This window comes from Sander vitreus, chromosome 16 (assembly GCF_031162955.1).
Source record: "Sander vitreus isolate 19-12246 chromosome 16, sanVit1, whole genome shotgun sequence".
Classification (NCBI taxonomy): Eukaryota; Metazoa; Chordata; class Actinopteri; order Perciformes; family Percidae; genus Sander; species Sander vitreus.
In genome coordinates this window covers 25,411,450-25,424,496 of record NC_135870.1, presented here as the reverse complement: position 1 = coordinate 25,424,496, position 13,047 = coordinate 25,411,450, and the positions used below count along the sequence as shown (strand labels likewise).

At 41.9% G+C, this 13,047-nt stretch overlaps 1 protein-coding gene across 2 annotated transcripts in view; it reads right to left on the bottom strand.

Moving 5' to 3' along the window:
- The window catches only part of rab27b (RAB27B, member RAS oncogene family), a 72,922-nt gene extending 68,635 nt beyond the window's left edge, over positions 1 to 4,287 (bottom strand). Inside the window, exon 1 of one of the 2 annotated variants that reach the window (XM_078271056.1) lies at positions 3,987 to 4,287. The gene's annotated coding sequence lies outside the window, so the exon portion shown is untranslated. The remainder of the gene's footprint in view (positions 1 to 3,986) is intronic. The other variant, XM_078271055.1, reaches the window with a different exon arrangement.
- Between the last annotated feature and the right edge of the window lie 8,760 nt (positions 4,288 to 13,047).

The following is a 13,047-nucleotide window of genomic DNA, read 5'->3' as shown; positions in this document are numbered from 1 at the left end:
TTTGAGCGTAACTCTCACCAAAATGCAACCTAGGGTCTTTTTTGTGAATGCACCCGAGTCACACTTTCGTTTAAAAGCATAATTAGGACGGAAACACCACTTTTTATTGACCGTATTTTCGTTCAAATGGCCTTTTGAATGGGAGTGCTAGGGGCACTACTATGATCACATCAAAATCACTATTTTTAAAACACTAAGAAGGCTCGACACAACGTGGAACTTTGCTCCAAGTATGACCAGGGGCTCTACACATGAACTCCAGCATTGAGAACATTGTTTGTGTACACAGAGTTTACTAAAAAGAGAGGTTTTGAACAACTCACTGTAGCTGTTGGTTTTTACGCTCTACATATACACATATTATATACACATATTATATACATATATATATAGTATATATATATATATAGAGATATATATATATATATATATATATATAGAGAAATTAGTGAAGTCAACCAATGGTCGCTTCACTAATGCCATCTCACTGCTACGTCCATTCTTCATATACAGTCTATGGTTTACACATGACTAGAGTTGAGGATGCACCTGCGCACACAGTATGCTGCCATACTGCGGCCATCTTATCCAGGTGTGGTGTCTGGAACATAAGTAACCTGGTTATTAGTCTCACTTTGCCAGACCCTTCTTCAAAGCGCGCTGAAGGAGGGTCTGGCTACTCCAAATTGCATTCGGGGATGGGAGGAAAACATGGTCTGGTTTATTAGCATTTCTTTACACCAATCAGAATCGTCATGGGCGGCGCTAAACTCTGCACAGAGCTGCTGCAAAATAGTCGCGCGAGAGAAAACTCAGATTGGACAGATAGTCTAGCTAGCGGTGTCAATTTACCCTGCAGAGATCTGAGGAGCAGTCAACAATAGTCCTTATTAATCCACCGAATTTAAAATTTCACAACACAAAGAAAGCGGAAGGAAACGCAAAATACATGCACCCGTCGGAATTTCCTGCTGCACAGGAGCAAACCCAGAAGTTGAACCATAGACTGTTAATATTAATGGACAGCGCATGTGTGACGTCACCCGTTGGTTCGTGGAGATCTGCTAGGAGTTTGCCGTTACGGGCGCAGCCGTCCTGGTTGCGGATGTGACGACTTTAGACGAGAGGGAGGAGTGAGGGAGGAGCCCTTACACTCTACGTGACGCTACACACTTTCACTGGCAATCACATCACAGCCACGCCCTGAAACACCCCCTGCTTTATCGCCGATTTTAAAATCAACGAGACGTCAAACTAGCGATTGAGACCATAAACTCATTATGAAAATGATCACTGAGGTAATAAATCAAGTGAGAAGTGGGTCACTTTCTCATAGACTTCTACAGAAACCGACCTCATTTTGCAACCGCACGTGTCGCCCCCCTGCTGGAATTCAGATAGAATGCAGGTTTAAGGCACTTGCACCGCAATTGCAGCACTTCACCGAACCGGATGCTTTGTCCAATAATATTAACAGTCTATGAGTTGAACGTCAAGGAAATAGACTACCTGGTTATTTACCCATGATTTTTACGCAGCGGTGTGAAATGCAGGGTCACAAATTAAGCGGCAGACAGTAGTTTCCATTAATAATATGATGGCAAGTGTCATCCTGCTGATGTAAATGGACTGTATTTATATAGCACTTTTCTAGTCTTAATGACTACTCAAAGCACTTTCACATAGTACAGGAACCATTCACACACATTCAAACACTGGAGGCCGAGGCTGCCATACAAGGTGCCACCTGCTCATCAGATAAACATTCACACACTGATGGCGCAGCAATGGGAGCAACACAGGGTTCAGTGTCTTGCCCAAGGACACTTCGACATGGGACTGCAGGGCCCCTGACCTTCCGATTGGTGGACGACCGCTCTACCACCTGACCACAGGCGGGGCAGCCTTAGCTTTCTAAAAACTATTACAGTGAAATAGTCCGAGGAGGAAAAACAACTATTTCGCTCAACTAACTGTTCAAGACTTCACAGACACATACAACCTGTGACAAAAGAGTCATTCTTGGCTTTAAACAAGACAAAAAAAAAACATTTTAGGGACCAGTGCACTAAGGGGCGGATGTGAACAGTTCTTCCATGTTAGCAGTTCATATTTACGATAAATCTGACAGGATATGAATGCAGCATTAGCACTTGGACATAGGACATGACAAATAAAAGAAGTGAAAAACATCTCCATCCTGCAGCCACAACTCCCTTGCTTTTCATCTGTTTTTGTTTATTAATAAATGGGTTTTTTTTTATGAAACGTTATCAAATGAATAGCAATTTTGAAGAAGTATACTAATAACAGCAGAGATAACAACCCCGTAAGCCACATGCAACGTGTAATTTCCAGTCCATCAGCGAGCAATCAACTCGTAAAGATTGGACGTGATTGGACGTGATTGGGCGTCACCCATTGGTTTGTGGAGATTGGATACTGGAGATGTGAAACAATAAAGCTGCCAGCAGGTCAAGGGACGGCGAGTGCATTACCAAACCAATAAAAGCTGCTTCCACTAATTACCCCTGCTCCTTTCACAAACTGATTTATGGGGCAACAAATACCCTATGATTCTGCCTATGGGATGGAGAGAGATACTCATTACTGACACAATGGCAGAGTGTGTATCTCTCATTCAGGCGAACACCTGCCTGAACAGTTTACAGTTAACAAGCCACGAGTGGGGTTTAACCAAGTACAAATACATTTTTCGGTACAAAATACAATATTGGTCCCTCACGCCACTGCTGGCAGCCAAAACAGCCAGACTTTGCATGATGCCAAAATGTAAACAAACAGGCTACAGCAGTGATCTACAGTAGGGGGTCCCGACCCGAGGGGGGGGCTCATAGTCACTGCAGGGGGGCTGCCAAATTATTGTTTTCTTATACTTTTTTTGTACGTTTAGCTTTAGCTCACCCAGTAAGAGCGTTTGCCCCATGTTGGCTGAATCCTGCAGCAGCTAGAGTTCAAATCCGACCTGCTGCCCTTTGCTGCGTGTCAACCCCCCATTTCTCTCCCCCTTTCAAGTCTATCCACTGTCACTTCATAATAAAAAGGGAAAAAGCCCCAAAAAATAATCTTTACAAAAAAGGTTGGATTTTTCCTTCTTTTTTTTAATTAAATCATTAAGATCAATTTCCAAAAGATGTTTTTTTTAGTCCTGTTTTTAGTCAACTTTAGCATGTGTTTGTAAACTTATGAGCACAACTGTACATAAACATGAATCCGACATATTTGTAAAAACAACAACAACCTCAACAACATTGATGATTCGCTTACTGGCCTTTAGGTAAGGTAGGTCATCAACTTTTCGTCAGTTTTCACCAGATTAGTTGAGTAGTGCAGAATAGAGTCTACGATGTTCCACAGGTGTTACAGTATTTTTACCTCATGACCACAAGTCAACCACAACAAAACCACAAGTTAGGGACCGTCTCAAAAGTGCATGCTAATAGGGCCAAGGGAGATTTTCAGATTTCTGTCAATAATCTCTCATTTTTTTTCCCCTTTTGAAAAAAACAAAAATTAGTAGGCTTTTAAGTAGCCCAAAGGATCTGGTTCTGAATCCGTCTTCCACCACTGTTGCTTAGTGAATTACCATGTCACACACACACACCCACACACTCCAACTACCAACACATGGCAGGAAATTTGCACACGCACGCACGCGGGGGCGCGCGCGCACACACACACACACACACACACACACACACACACACACACACACAGCAGTCATTTGCCTAGACAGCACATAGACAGCACAGCACTGACAACGGACTGTGGGTTTGGAGGCTGCAGACACTTTGCTCCTCAGCAGATCCTCCAGCAGCCCTGCGCCGGGCTATGACTCATACCGCCTGCCGTCTACTGATGCTGGAAACGACAAGTAACACCGAAACGCACCAATAAATAAGAAGCCCAAACGAGCCCGAAGGATGTTCCCGGAACATTTCTTTCTCTTCTCCTTTGACACTTACCTTTCTTTGACGTTATCGAAACAAACTCAGATCCTGCTCGCAGGTGTGTGCTGCTGCTGTTGCTGCTGCTGCTGCTGCTGCTGCTTAGCCAGTTGGTCTCCTCCTCCTCCGAGACGTCGCATCTCTCCCACAGTTCTGAAGGAGAGGGAAACCCGCCAGAGATCACCGAGCCTGGCCGGAGCTCGACGTGACGGCCCGGGGAAGTGTTCGGTGGAGTGCCGCCTGAGAAGTGGTCGACAGTACGCCTGTGATTGCAACGAGTCTGATGGATGTCGCTCGGCTTCCTCGAGGGGTGGAGGTTTGACGCTCTTGCAGCATTCAGGGACTCCTCGGAAACTCGGATTTCTCAGATATATGTGCTTCTGGTGATTTAATACTGCTATTAAAGGTCCAGTGTGTAACGTTTTTAGTTGTTTATTATCAAAATCTGTGTTGCCCGTTCACAAACTTGTCCTTTTTCATGAATATTTACCACCACCATCAATTCCAAGTATTCATTTTGGCTTAAAATTTTACATTTGCATTTGCATGAACATATTCATGCGCCATCTTGAAATATGTTAGCCAGTAAGGGACATACAGGACATACTGCTCGCGTTTTCGTGTGTCACATGATAAACTCACAGGTGCTGCTAATGCTGCTAATGGGTATCGTAGCTTCCCGGCCCCCGGCAAGTTTGAAGAAGGAAACATGGAGGACCACACGTATTCAAAATCCAAATTTCAGGAACAGGAGTCTTCTTCTTCGCCCAGAAAAAGAAAAAGGATATTGAAAAGAGCAAGAGAGCGGCTTTTTGAAGCGTGAAGGCTACCGTAGCTGTAATACGCTGTAATTGCGATATATGATCTCAACGCTAGATGGAAGAAATTCCCAAACATTGGATATGGGTGGGGAAAAAATGGATACAGCGTAGTATCGCAATATTTTTCGTGGCAATACTGTATCGATACACAGACGCGAGGTATCGATCTTTTATTATATATGTTTTGGTCAGTTTGTCTGCTTGACAATCCCATTTTGCAGCAATAAAATTGAAGTGAGTTTGCAAACAGAGAAATTTCTTTCTGCTTTGGTTCATGAAATTAAAACTGTAGGCTACTTATATTGCTAACAGTGTGAATAGAAGAGCTGTTATACATTATACCGGAATTTAATTTGGCGTTTTTGTTTAATCTGGGCCGTTTTTGTAAAAAAACAAAACAAAAACAAAAAAAACAAAAAAAAAACTATGTAGCCTACCCTCATGTCTACTTTTTTTTCTCGGGTTGTTTGTTTAAAAATAAAACACCAACAATCTGTCATAAAATTAAAATGAATGGCATAACCAATGCTGTCATTTGGTAATGTGGTCTTGTTTGCAGCATAACCGCCATCATCTGCAAGTGTAGACTTTTCAAAACTCCTGGAAATCCTTGTCCTTTTTAAGATGCACTCACGGATTGGTTTTATATTGGTTGATTATTAAGAAAATTCACACTTTTTGACTAAATTAGAAGTCACCACACATACGAAATGTAAAGCTGATCATTCCTGCAGCATTTGAAGGCAGCATCGTGTGTGTAAAACGTGTAACCTGAAAAGACGTGAGCCAACAGGGTCCTAGAGCCGACCATTTACCTCCTCATTCACTGTGGCCTAAATGTTCAACAGGTGGAAACACAAACAATACTGATACTGTGCATGACTAACTAAAAGATTGGAACTGAAAAGAAAGAGTTTTTTGAGATGTTGAAGCAAAGAATAAAAAATAAAATAAAAAATGTGATGCTCTTTTTTTTCAGCAAATTTGATGATATATTCAAAACACAGATATTACATTTTTTTCTAACTCAAAGCACAATTCATCAAGAAAAAAATAAAGTCAAGACGGTGAATTAGATGGTAAAATATGCAGATGCGTGCTGAAATGGATCCATGCATTATGAAAAGATTAATAAAAACCTTCATGAAATATTTTTTCATATTGTCATGAAATATAAAAATGTCTGCCAAACTGAGGTTTAAATGCAAGTTTACACAAAAACGCAGTAAGACGACGACGGAAAAAAAAAGGAATAAAATCTGATTTGTGCAACATGATGCCAAGGTAAATATCCAAAGACCCATATACTGGAAAAAGGTTGCTAGGAAACAGCTTAATTTCCTGTCACTGCTTGATATTTGCCAACACTGGAACAGGAAATAACCTCAGACCCATTTTGACAGGTTACATTTTTTTTTAAAGCACACTGATGAGCAAACCAGGCACGTTTTGAGTGAATACATTATCTCTCCTTAATTTGTGTAAAAAGGTCAAATGTTCTACTCATCAGTAGCTCACTCATTACCTCAACATTTACTGTACACTTTCTTCACATCTGCAGTGTTCTTGGGCTTCACTTAGTTACCTTAATTTAAAGTGCTCATAATGTGCTTTTTTGGCTTTTTCCATTTCCTTTATTGTGTTATATATCTTTTTTGTGCATGTAATAGGCTTCCAAAGTGAAAAAGCCCAAAGTCCACCCCAAAGGGACTTACCATCTCCAACAGAAAACAAACTGCTCCAAACAGCTCTATTGTAGTCCAGCCTTTACTTAAGAGACAAACGTGCGTCACTTTGTAACACACGTTATAATGCTCGCCTAGCTGCTAGCATGACACGCCCTCATACTCTGCTTCTGACTGGCTAGTAGTCCTTTCCTACCTACTGAGCATGTGCGACTCCCAACAAAGATGGAACAGAAGTGAGATGTCTCACTCTGCAGCTAAAAAAAGCTCAGCACACAGGGTGAAAAGAGGAGCTGCAGCAATGTGCAGTACAACAAAAAATATGGTGTTCTTTGAAAATTAATCCATGTAAACCTATTCTGATATAACCTCTGAATGCAATTATGAACCTGAAAACAAGCATAATATGAGCACTTTAAAGCTAAATAACTGATGCGCTGCATCAGTTCCTTTTTTACTAAAAATGTTTAAAAAATAAACACAGAAGGTTGTCTGCAGGGCCTGACGTTAACTTGTTTGGCCACCAGCATGTGGCAGGTGGATTTTAAAAACCACTTGCCACACAGACTTTTTACCTGCCAATGTCTTTCTTTTTTGCCTTATAAAAGGTGAAATATAGGAAATGCATGAGCATTTAGTCACTGCGTTACACGGTACATTTATTCTGTACTGCTGTCGTAAATCCGCCACTCACGAACCTTGCCGTTGTCGCCCACTGTCCACTTGCTATTAAAATATTTTCTTTTACTTTTCTTTGAATCATCATCTTTTTGTCGGTTGCTTGTTTCAGCCAGTCTCTTCACTGCAGTACTGTGCAGCCACATTTTTTTTTAGCTCAAATCTAAGGAAATGGCCGTTGAAATGTGAAAGAAGAAAGAAAAGTGCATAAAAACAACTAATAAATCACTCAATTCTCGCCAAGCCCTGGTGGTGTGTCTTATACAGTCCACCGTAAATGTTGCATACTGTATGTAAAGAATAGACATAAGCAACAGTAGTAGAATTAAAATGTACACAAAGCAGAATCACACTACAGCTACAAAGTACGGTAGTTCCTTCATTACCCTGAACACACACACTGTAGTTTATTTTGACTCAATCCTACATACACCGTCCTGCTGCTGTAAATACTCACTAGAGCACCAAATATGTATTAATCCACAGCTGAAAATAGTCCCCAATAAATGCAGTTCAGTGCTGTTTGAATAACTTTAGCTAAGAAACTACAGTGCCCAGCTGTCTTTCTTTTTAACACTATATTGCAAATCAACATTGGGTACAGTCCGCACTGGTTCATACAATCAATTTTATATTTCCATTTTCTTTTCCATAAAGTAACAACAATACAGCAGCAGCCAAGAGACAGTGAGCAGAGTTCCCCCACCCCCTCCCCCAAGCATCTTGTCGGTGATTGGCTGGAACGTGGTTTGTTGTATTTTGGTGCACAGCCTGTGCCCCTAGTGTTTGTTTGACGTTTACGACCCCTGTGTTGTCTCCGGGCTTTCTCACAGTGTATTCAGGGGGCAGGCAGTTAGCGGATCAAGGAGAGATCCCAAGGGGATTTCAAAAATGAAATCACGCTGAAACCATGCAGGAACTCATGGTGCACCTTTAAATGGTGAGGTAGTAAATATCAAGACTTAATAATAAAAAAAAGAGAGCAAACCACGAGAGCCAAATGAGGGGGAAAAAATCCTTAACAGCTACCGCTATTACAGTATTATTATACTCAACCCCTCATCCCAAACCTTCTTCCCTCAGACACCTTAAATGTTTTAGTCTTTTTTTATGAAATTGGTGACGCATTTTTGTCTTCAGTTTAATTTACTGTAATGAACTTGGAGCTGAGAGCCACAGAAGAGGAAGTCAGACATTACGATAACCCCAGCCTTATCTTTTAAAGCACTTTGTGTTGTTTTTTCTGTATTTATAAGATACGAGATGCCTTAATTGTCTTCTATAGGACACCTATAGGAGAAATTTGTCTTGGGCAGAATGTGTTACTGCTACGGGCTTCATTTTGCTGTGGGAGAACTGTTGTGTCTATCTAGCTCTGTTTCTACAATGGAGAGTCTTAGAGAGCTGACACACCAAGACGATTATCGGCCGTCGGACAGTCTGGCGAGGTCGGTGACTCGAGTCTGTTTGGTGTGTTCTGTGCCGTCCTCCGTCGGAGGAGCCGTCGGCCTTCATTTGGGCCGACCCGACATGCTCAGTCGGAGACAGGGCAGTCGGGACTCACCCGGAAATGGCGAGCGGATGAGCCTCTCAAAATCTGACGAAAATCTTTTAAACTAACCTTTCTCGATCTGAAATGAAGACAGATTCAGCAACAGCACGGCCTATTTCTCGCTTAAAATGTTTTCAGAAACACGTTTCGGTGAACTATTTTAGTACAATATGAGATCGTAATCTGAACGAGCCGCCATGACAGTCTGGCTGTGAATTTCCGGAGAAAAAAAGACCCACGTGACGCGTTCGTCCAATCAGCTGCCGGTTTTCATTTTCTGGGAAACAATCATAGACTGTTAATGGAAACAATACAGAGAAGCGCTGCCTGCTGCTATGGAGACGTATTACGTTTCGCGCACGCGCAGAGCGTACGCTCAAGTCGGTGTCGCCTCAGTGTGTTTTGAGGCATTTTTTCGGACCTCGGGGACCCGACTGATCAGTCCGACTGGCTTTTCTGCCGACAGTCGGCCGTCTGGTTGGTGTGTTACATAGAGCTGCAAGGATCAATCGATTAATCAATTTGTGTTTCAACTATTAAATTATTCACCAACTATTTTAATAATCGATTAATCCGTTTGTTTCTCTGATTCCAGCTCCTTAATTGTCAATATTTTCTAATTTCTTCACTCCTCTGTGACAGTAAACTGAATATCTTTGAGTTGTGGACAAAACAAGACATTTGTGGACTTTGGGAAAACACTGATCAACATCTTTTAGACCAAACAACTAATCGAGAACATAATCGACAGATTAATCGACTATGAAAATAATCATTAGTTGCAGTCCTAATAGAGAGTTTTATTTCACAAATGTCTAATAGTTTTCATTTCAAACCATACTTAATAATACTAAGTGTTACTGGCAGCATCTTAGTCGTCATGGATACCAAGCGCCTCTGCGAACGTGAGCTGCCAAAGCAAATGCTCTATCAACTACTGAATACTGAATACACATACACACATCTTTCTAGCAAACTAATTGTGACTATAAGTTGACATAGTGTTGGTCTGTACTGTACGTGTGTGTGTGTGTGTGTGTGTGTGTGTGTGTGTGTGTGTGCGTGCGTGATGTAGGCATGCTTGAGTGAACTCACATTTGATCATGCATGTGCTGATGTCAAGCCACGTTCAGGATCAAAGTTATACCACCACAACCTGTTGCCATGGAGACATGAAAGTGGTTACAGCGTGTCATGTTTCTCGAGTCTAATTATTCAGGAAACATAGAGACTCTGTCGTGTTAGGGCCTCGTGTTAAATCCAAATCAGAAAGATACTGAACAAAAGAAAAAACTGGAGAAACTGCAAATGTAGATGACAAGAGTACAGAAAAGTATTTTTTGTATTTTTGTAAACAATAAGGTTACAACTTCTGTCACGGAACCTGAATGTAACATCCAGCTTCACCCCACAACATATTTTTATAGCTATTACTTTCACTTCTCACATATCCTGCAAAAATGCCTTTTTGTCTTATATCCTACATACTTTGGGCTTGGTTGAACCAGAGCTGGTCTACGGAGAGCCTGTTCACTCCCTATTCAGCCCCATTGTACCGAATCTGGTTGCAGTTCCACCAGAGTTCCACTGGGGGTGATCGCAGGTGAGTGCAAAATGAATGGGACTCTATGGAGCTAGACGGCTACATTTGTTTCTTTCGCCTGATTGTCGTTGATGTAGTTTTTGCAAGTTCAACATGGATTATAGGTCGGAAGTTGAATGAACGAGTACTTGTGTCCTTTCGATTTCTTACAGGTTGAGTCGTTGTTGCCCATAACACGCTAGCATTCTGCTAATGAATGCTGATTGGTCAGTGAAGGACTGATTACGATCGGAGATCACGCTTGACGGCATCCGAAGCAGAACCAGAATGTCAGAGTGAATATTTCAGCGTGGTCTTTAAAACATTAGCAAACCTCTTTCTAGCACGTGTATTAACAGGGAGAGTCTAACCTGTCAGCTGTGTTGTATTAACAGGGAGAGTCTAACCTGTCAGCTGTGTTGTATTAACAGGGAGAGTCTAACCTGTCAGCCGTGTTGTATTAACAGGGAAGAGTCTAACCTGTCAGCTGTGTTGTATTAACAGGAAGAGTCTAACCTGTCAGCTGTGTTGTATTAACAGGGAGAGTCTAACCTGTCAGCCGTGTTGTATTAACAGGAAGAGTCTAACCTGTCAGCTGTGTTGTATTAACAGGGAGAGTCTAACCTGTCAGCTGTGTTGTATTAATAGGGAGGGCCTAACCTGTCAGCTGTGTTGTATTAACAGGGAGGGCCTAACCTGTCAGCTGTGTTGTATTAACAGGGAGAGTCTAACCTGTCAGCTGTGTTGTATTAACAGGGAGGACCTAACCTGTCAGCTGTGTTGACGATGCCTCGAGAGAACAAAGGAAGGGACTCAGAGCTTGCAGTAAAGCAGCATCTCCGGCCGTGCGATGTGTATGACGTGATTGACATTTTAAAAGGCTTTTTAGAACAAAAAAGCCACTTTAAAAAAATCTAACACCCAGCAGTGTGTATTTTCTTAGCCTCCCCTTTCGAATGCAACATTCAAATTACTAGACAAAAAATGATATCCTGAGAAAAGTGGATATTGAGGGGTATAGCTCCATAGAGTCCCATTCATTCTGCACTGGCCTGTGAGTGCCCTCAGTGGAACTCTGGTGGAACTGCAACCAGTTCAGAAGAGTGGAATTCTTTGGTTGAACTGAAGCTTTATAGTCAAAGGCCCAATCCCAAAGTCCGGACTCACAGACTCACGGACTTTGGTGCGCGTTCTCGCTAAATTCGTAAGGGTTGTCCCAATCCCATTTATACCTATCTGAGCCAATGTGGCCTCACACACTCACTCACTTAGCACCTGAGATCAATTCAGTCTGTGAGTCTTTAGTCCTTAGTCCTCAGGGCTCAAGTTGGAATTGGGCGCATGTCTGCACACTTAAAAAAAGAAAAACTTGTGTGAGACAAGGTGGAAACCAATGGAAGGCTAATACATTTGCAGGCTACTCCTGAAAGGATCATCTTCCTGCCATTAAGAACTGTTGCCCAGTCAGAGTAAGCATATTACAGATGGATTGTGGGAAGCCAGTCACCAGTGGCTGCCTCAGCAGCAGTGGGGAGGCTTTTTTGAAACGGGTAGCAATTTATATGTACAGACCTAGCCTCGCATTGCCAGACCTATCTCTGCAACGCTGTGTAGTAAGGTCTGGCAACACCACACACATACATTCAAAACTTGCCATTTTCAGCTTGTAGCTTGCTAGCTCGAAGGTTGTTGTTGTTTCCCAAAGCCGTAGTGAGTCTAGTGGAATAATGTGTGATTCGCATAAAGTAAAGTCATAAGTTGATCCCATCCTATTATTCCCAACTAGGCATGAATGCAGGTAAAGGGACAGGCTCAAGTAAGACAGGCAAAAATAATGAGATTTCACAGCTTCCCCTTTCTCACTCCTTATGAATTAACGCACATAGAAATAGTAATATTACTATTTAGATTTGCATTAAGTGATTTTAGGTGAGGCATTCCCCAAAGAAGTTAATCAGTCACCATTGGTGACCTTATGTTGATGATGTTGTCTAGTTGATCGTTGTGCTGTGCACTATGGGAATACAATAGTCTGTTAAAGTAGACTAGTAAATGAAGAATGGAATTAAACAAACAGGTAAAAGGTAACAAGACACATAACAGAAAGGAAGAAAAGATGCAAAGCTGCAAAGATGAGCTTAACAAACAGGCGAGGACTAAAACTGGTGGCACTGAACGGATATCAAGCCAAGGGGGACGCCTGGTGGTGAAACACAGACATGAAAAAGAAGCCTGTAAATAGCCCTAACATGTAAACCCATTGGCTGACAGGCTGCAAGGGATAAGGTGCTCTCTGATTGGTCAATCGGCATCCACTGTTACAGTCCCTGCGCTCTAATAAGTAAAACATTCACTAAAGCAAAGGCAACACAGACACATTTACAATGGACAATGAGGTTAATGAGGTTAACTACATTTTGTTTACAACCCATTGAGTTATTTATATTGGACCACTTCAACATATCTTCTATAGGCATGTCAAGTTAATAAAAGATGAGTGTGTGGAACACATTTCATGAATTTGGGTCAACACTGAAGGCTGACATGAAAAGGTTCTGAGTGAGGTGATGAAGCAATCGAGGAAACTTCAACAGAGTCCTTCTCCAAACAGACCAAAAGTGTTGTAAATGCTGAGAGGACTGAGTCAACATATAAACCTTCATGCAAACAGACATGCTGCCTCACTGAAACGGATCCTCTTCCTGGAATGAATCAGAGTGTAATAACCCCTCCCTCCTCTTCCTGCTGTCCAGAACAGCCA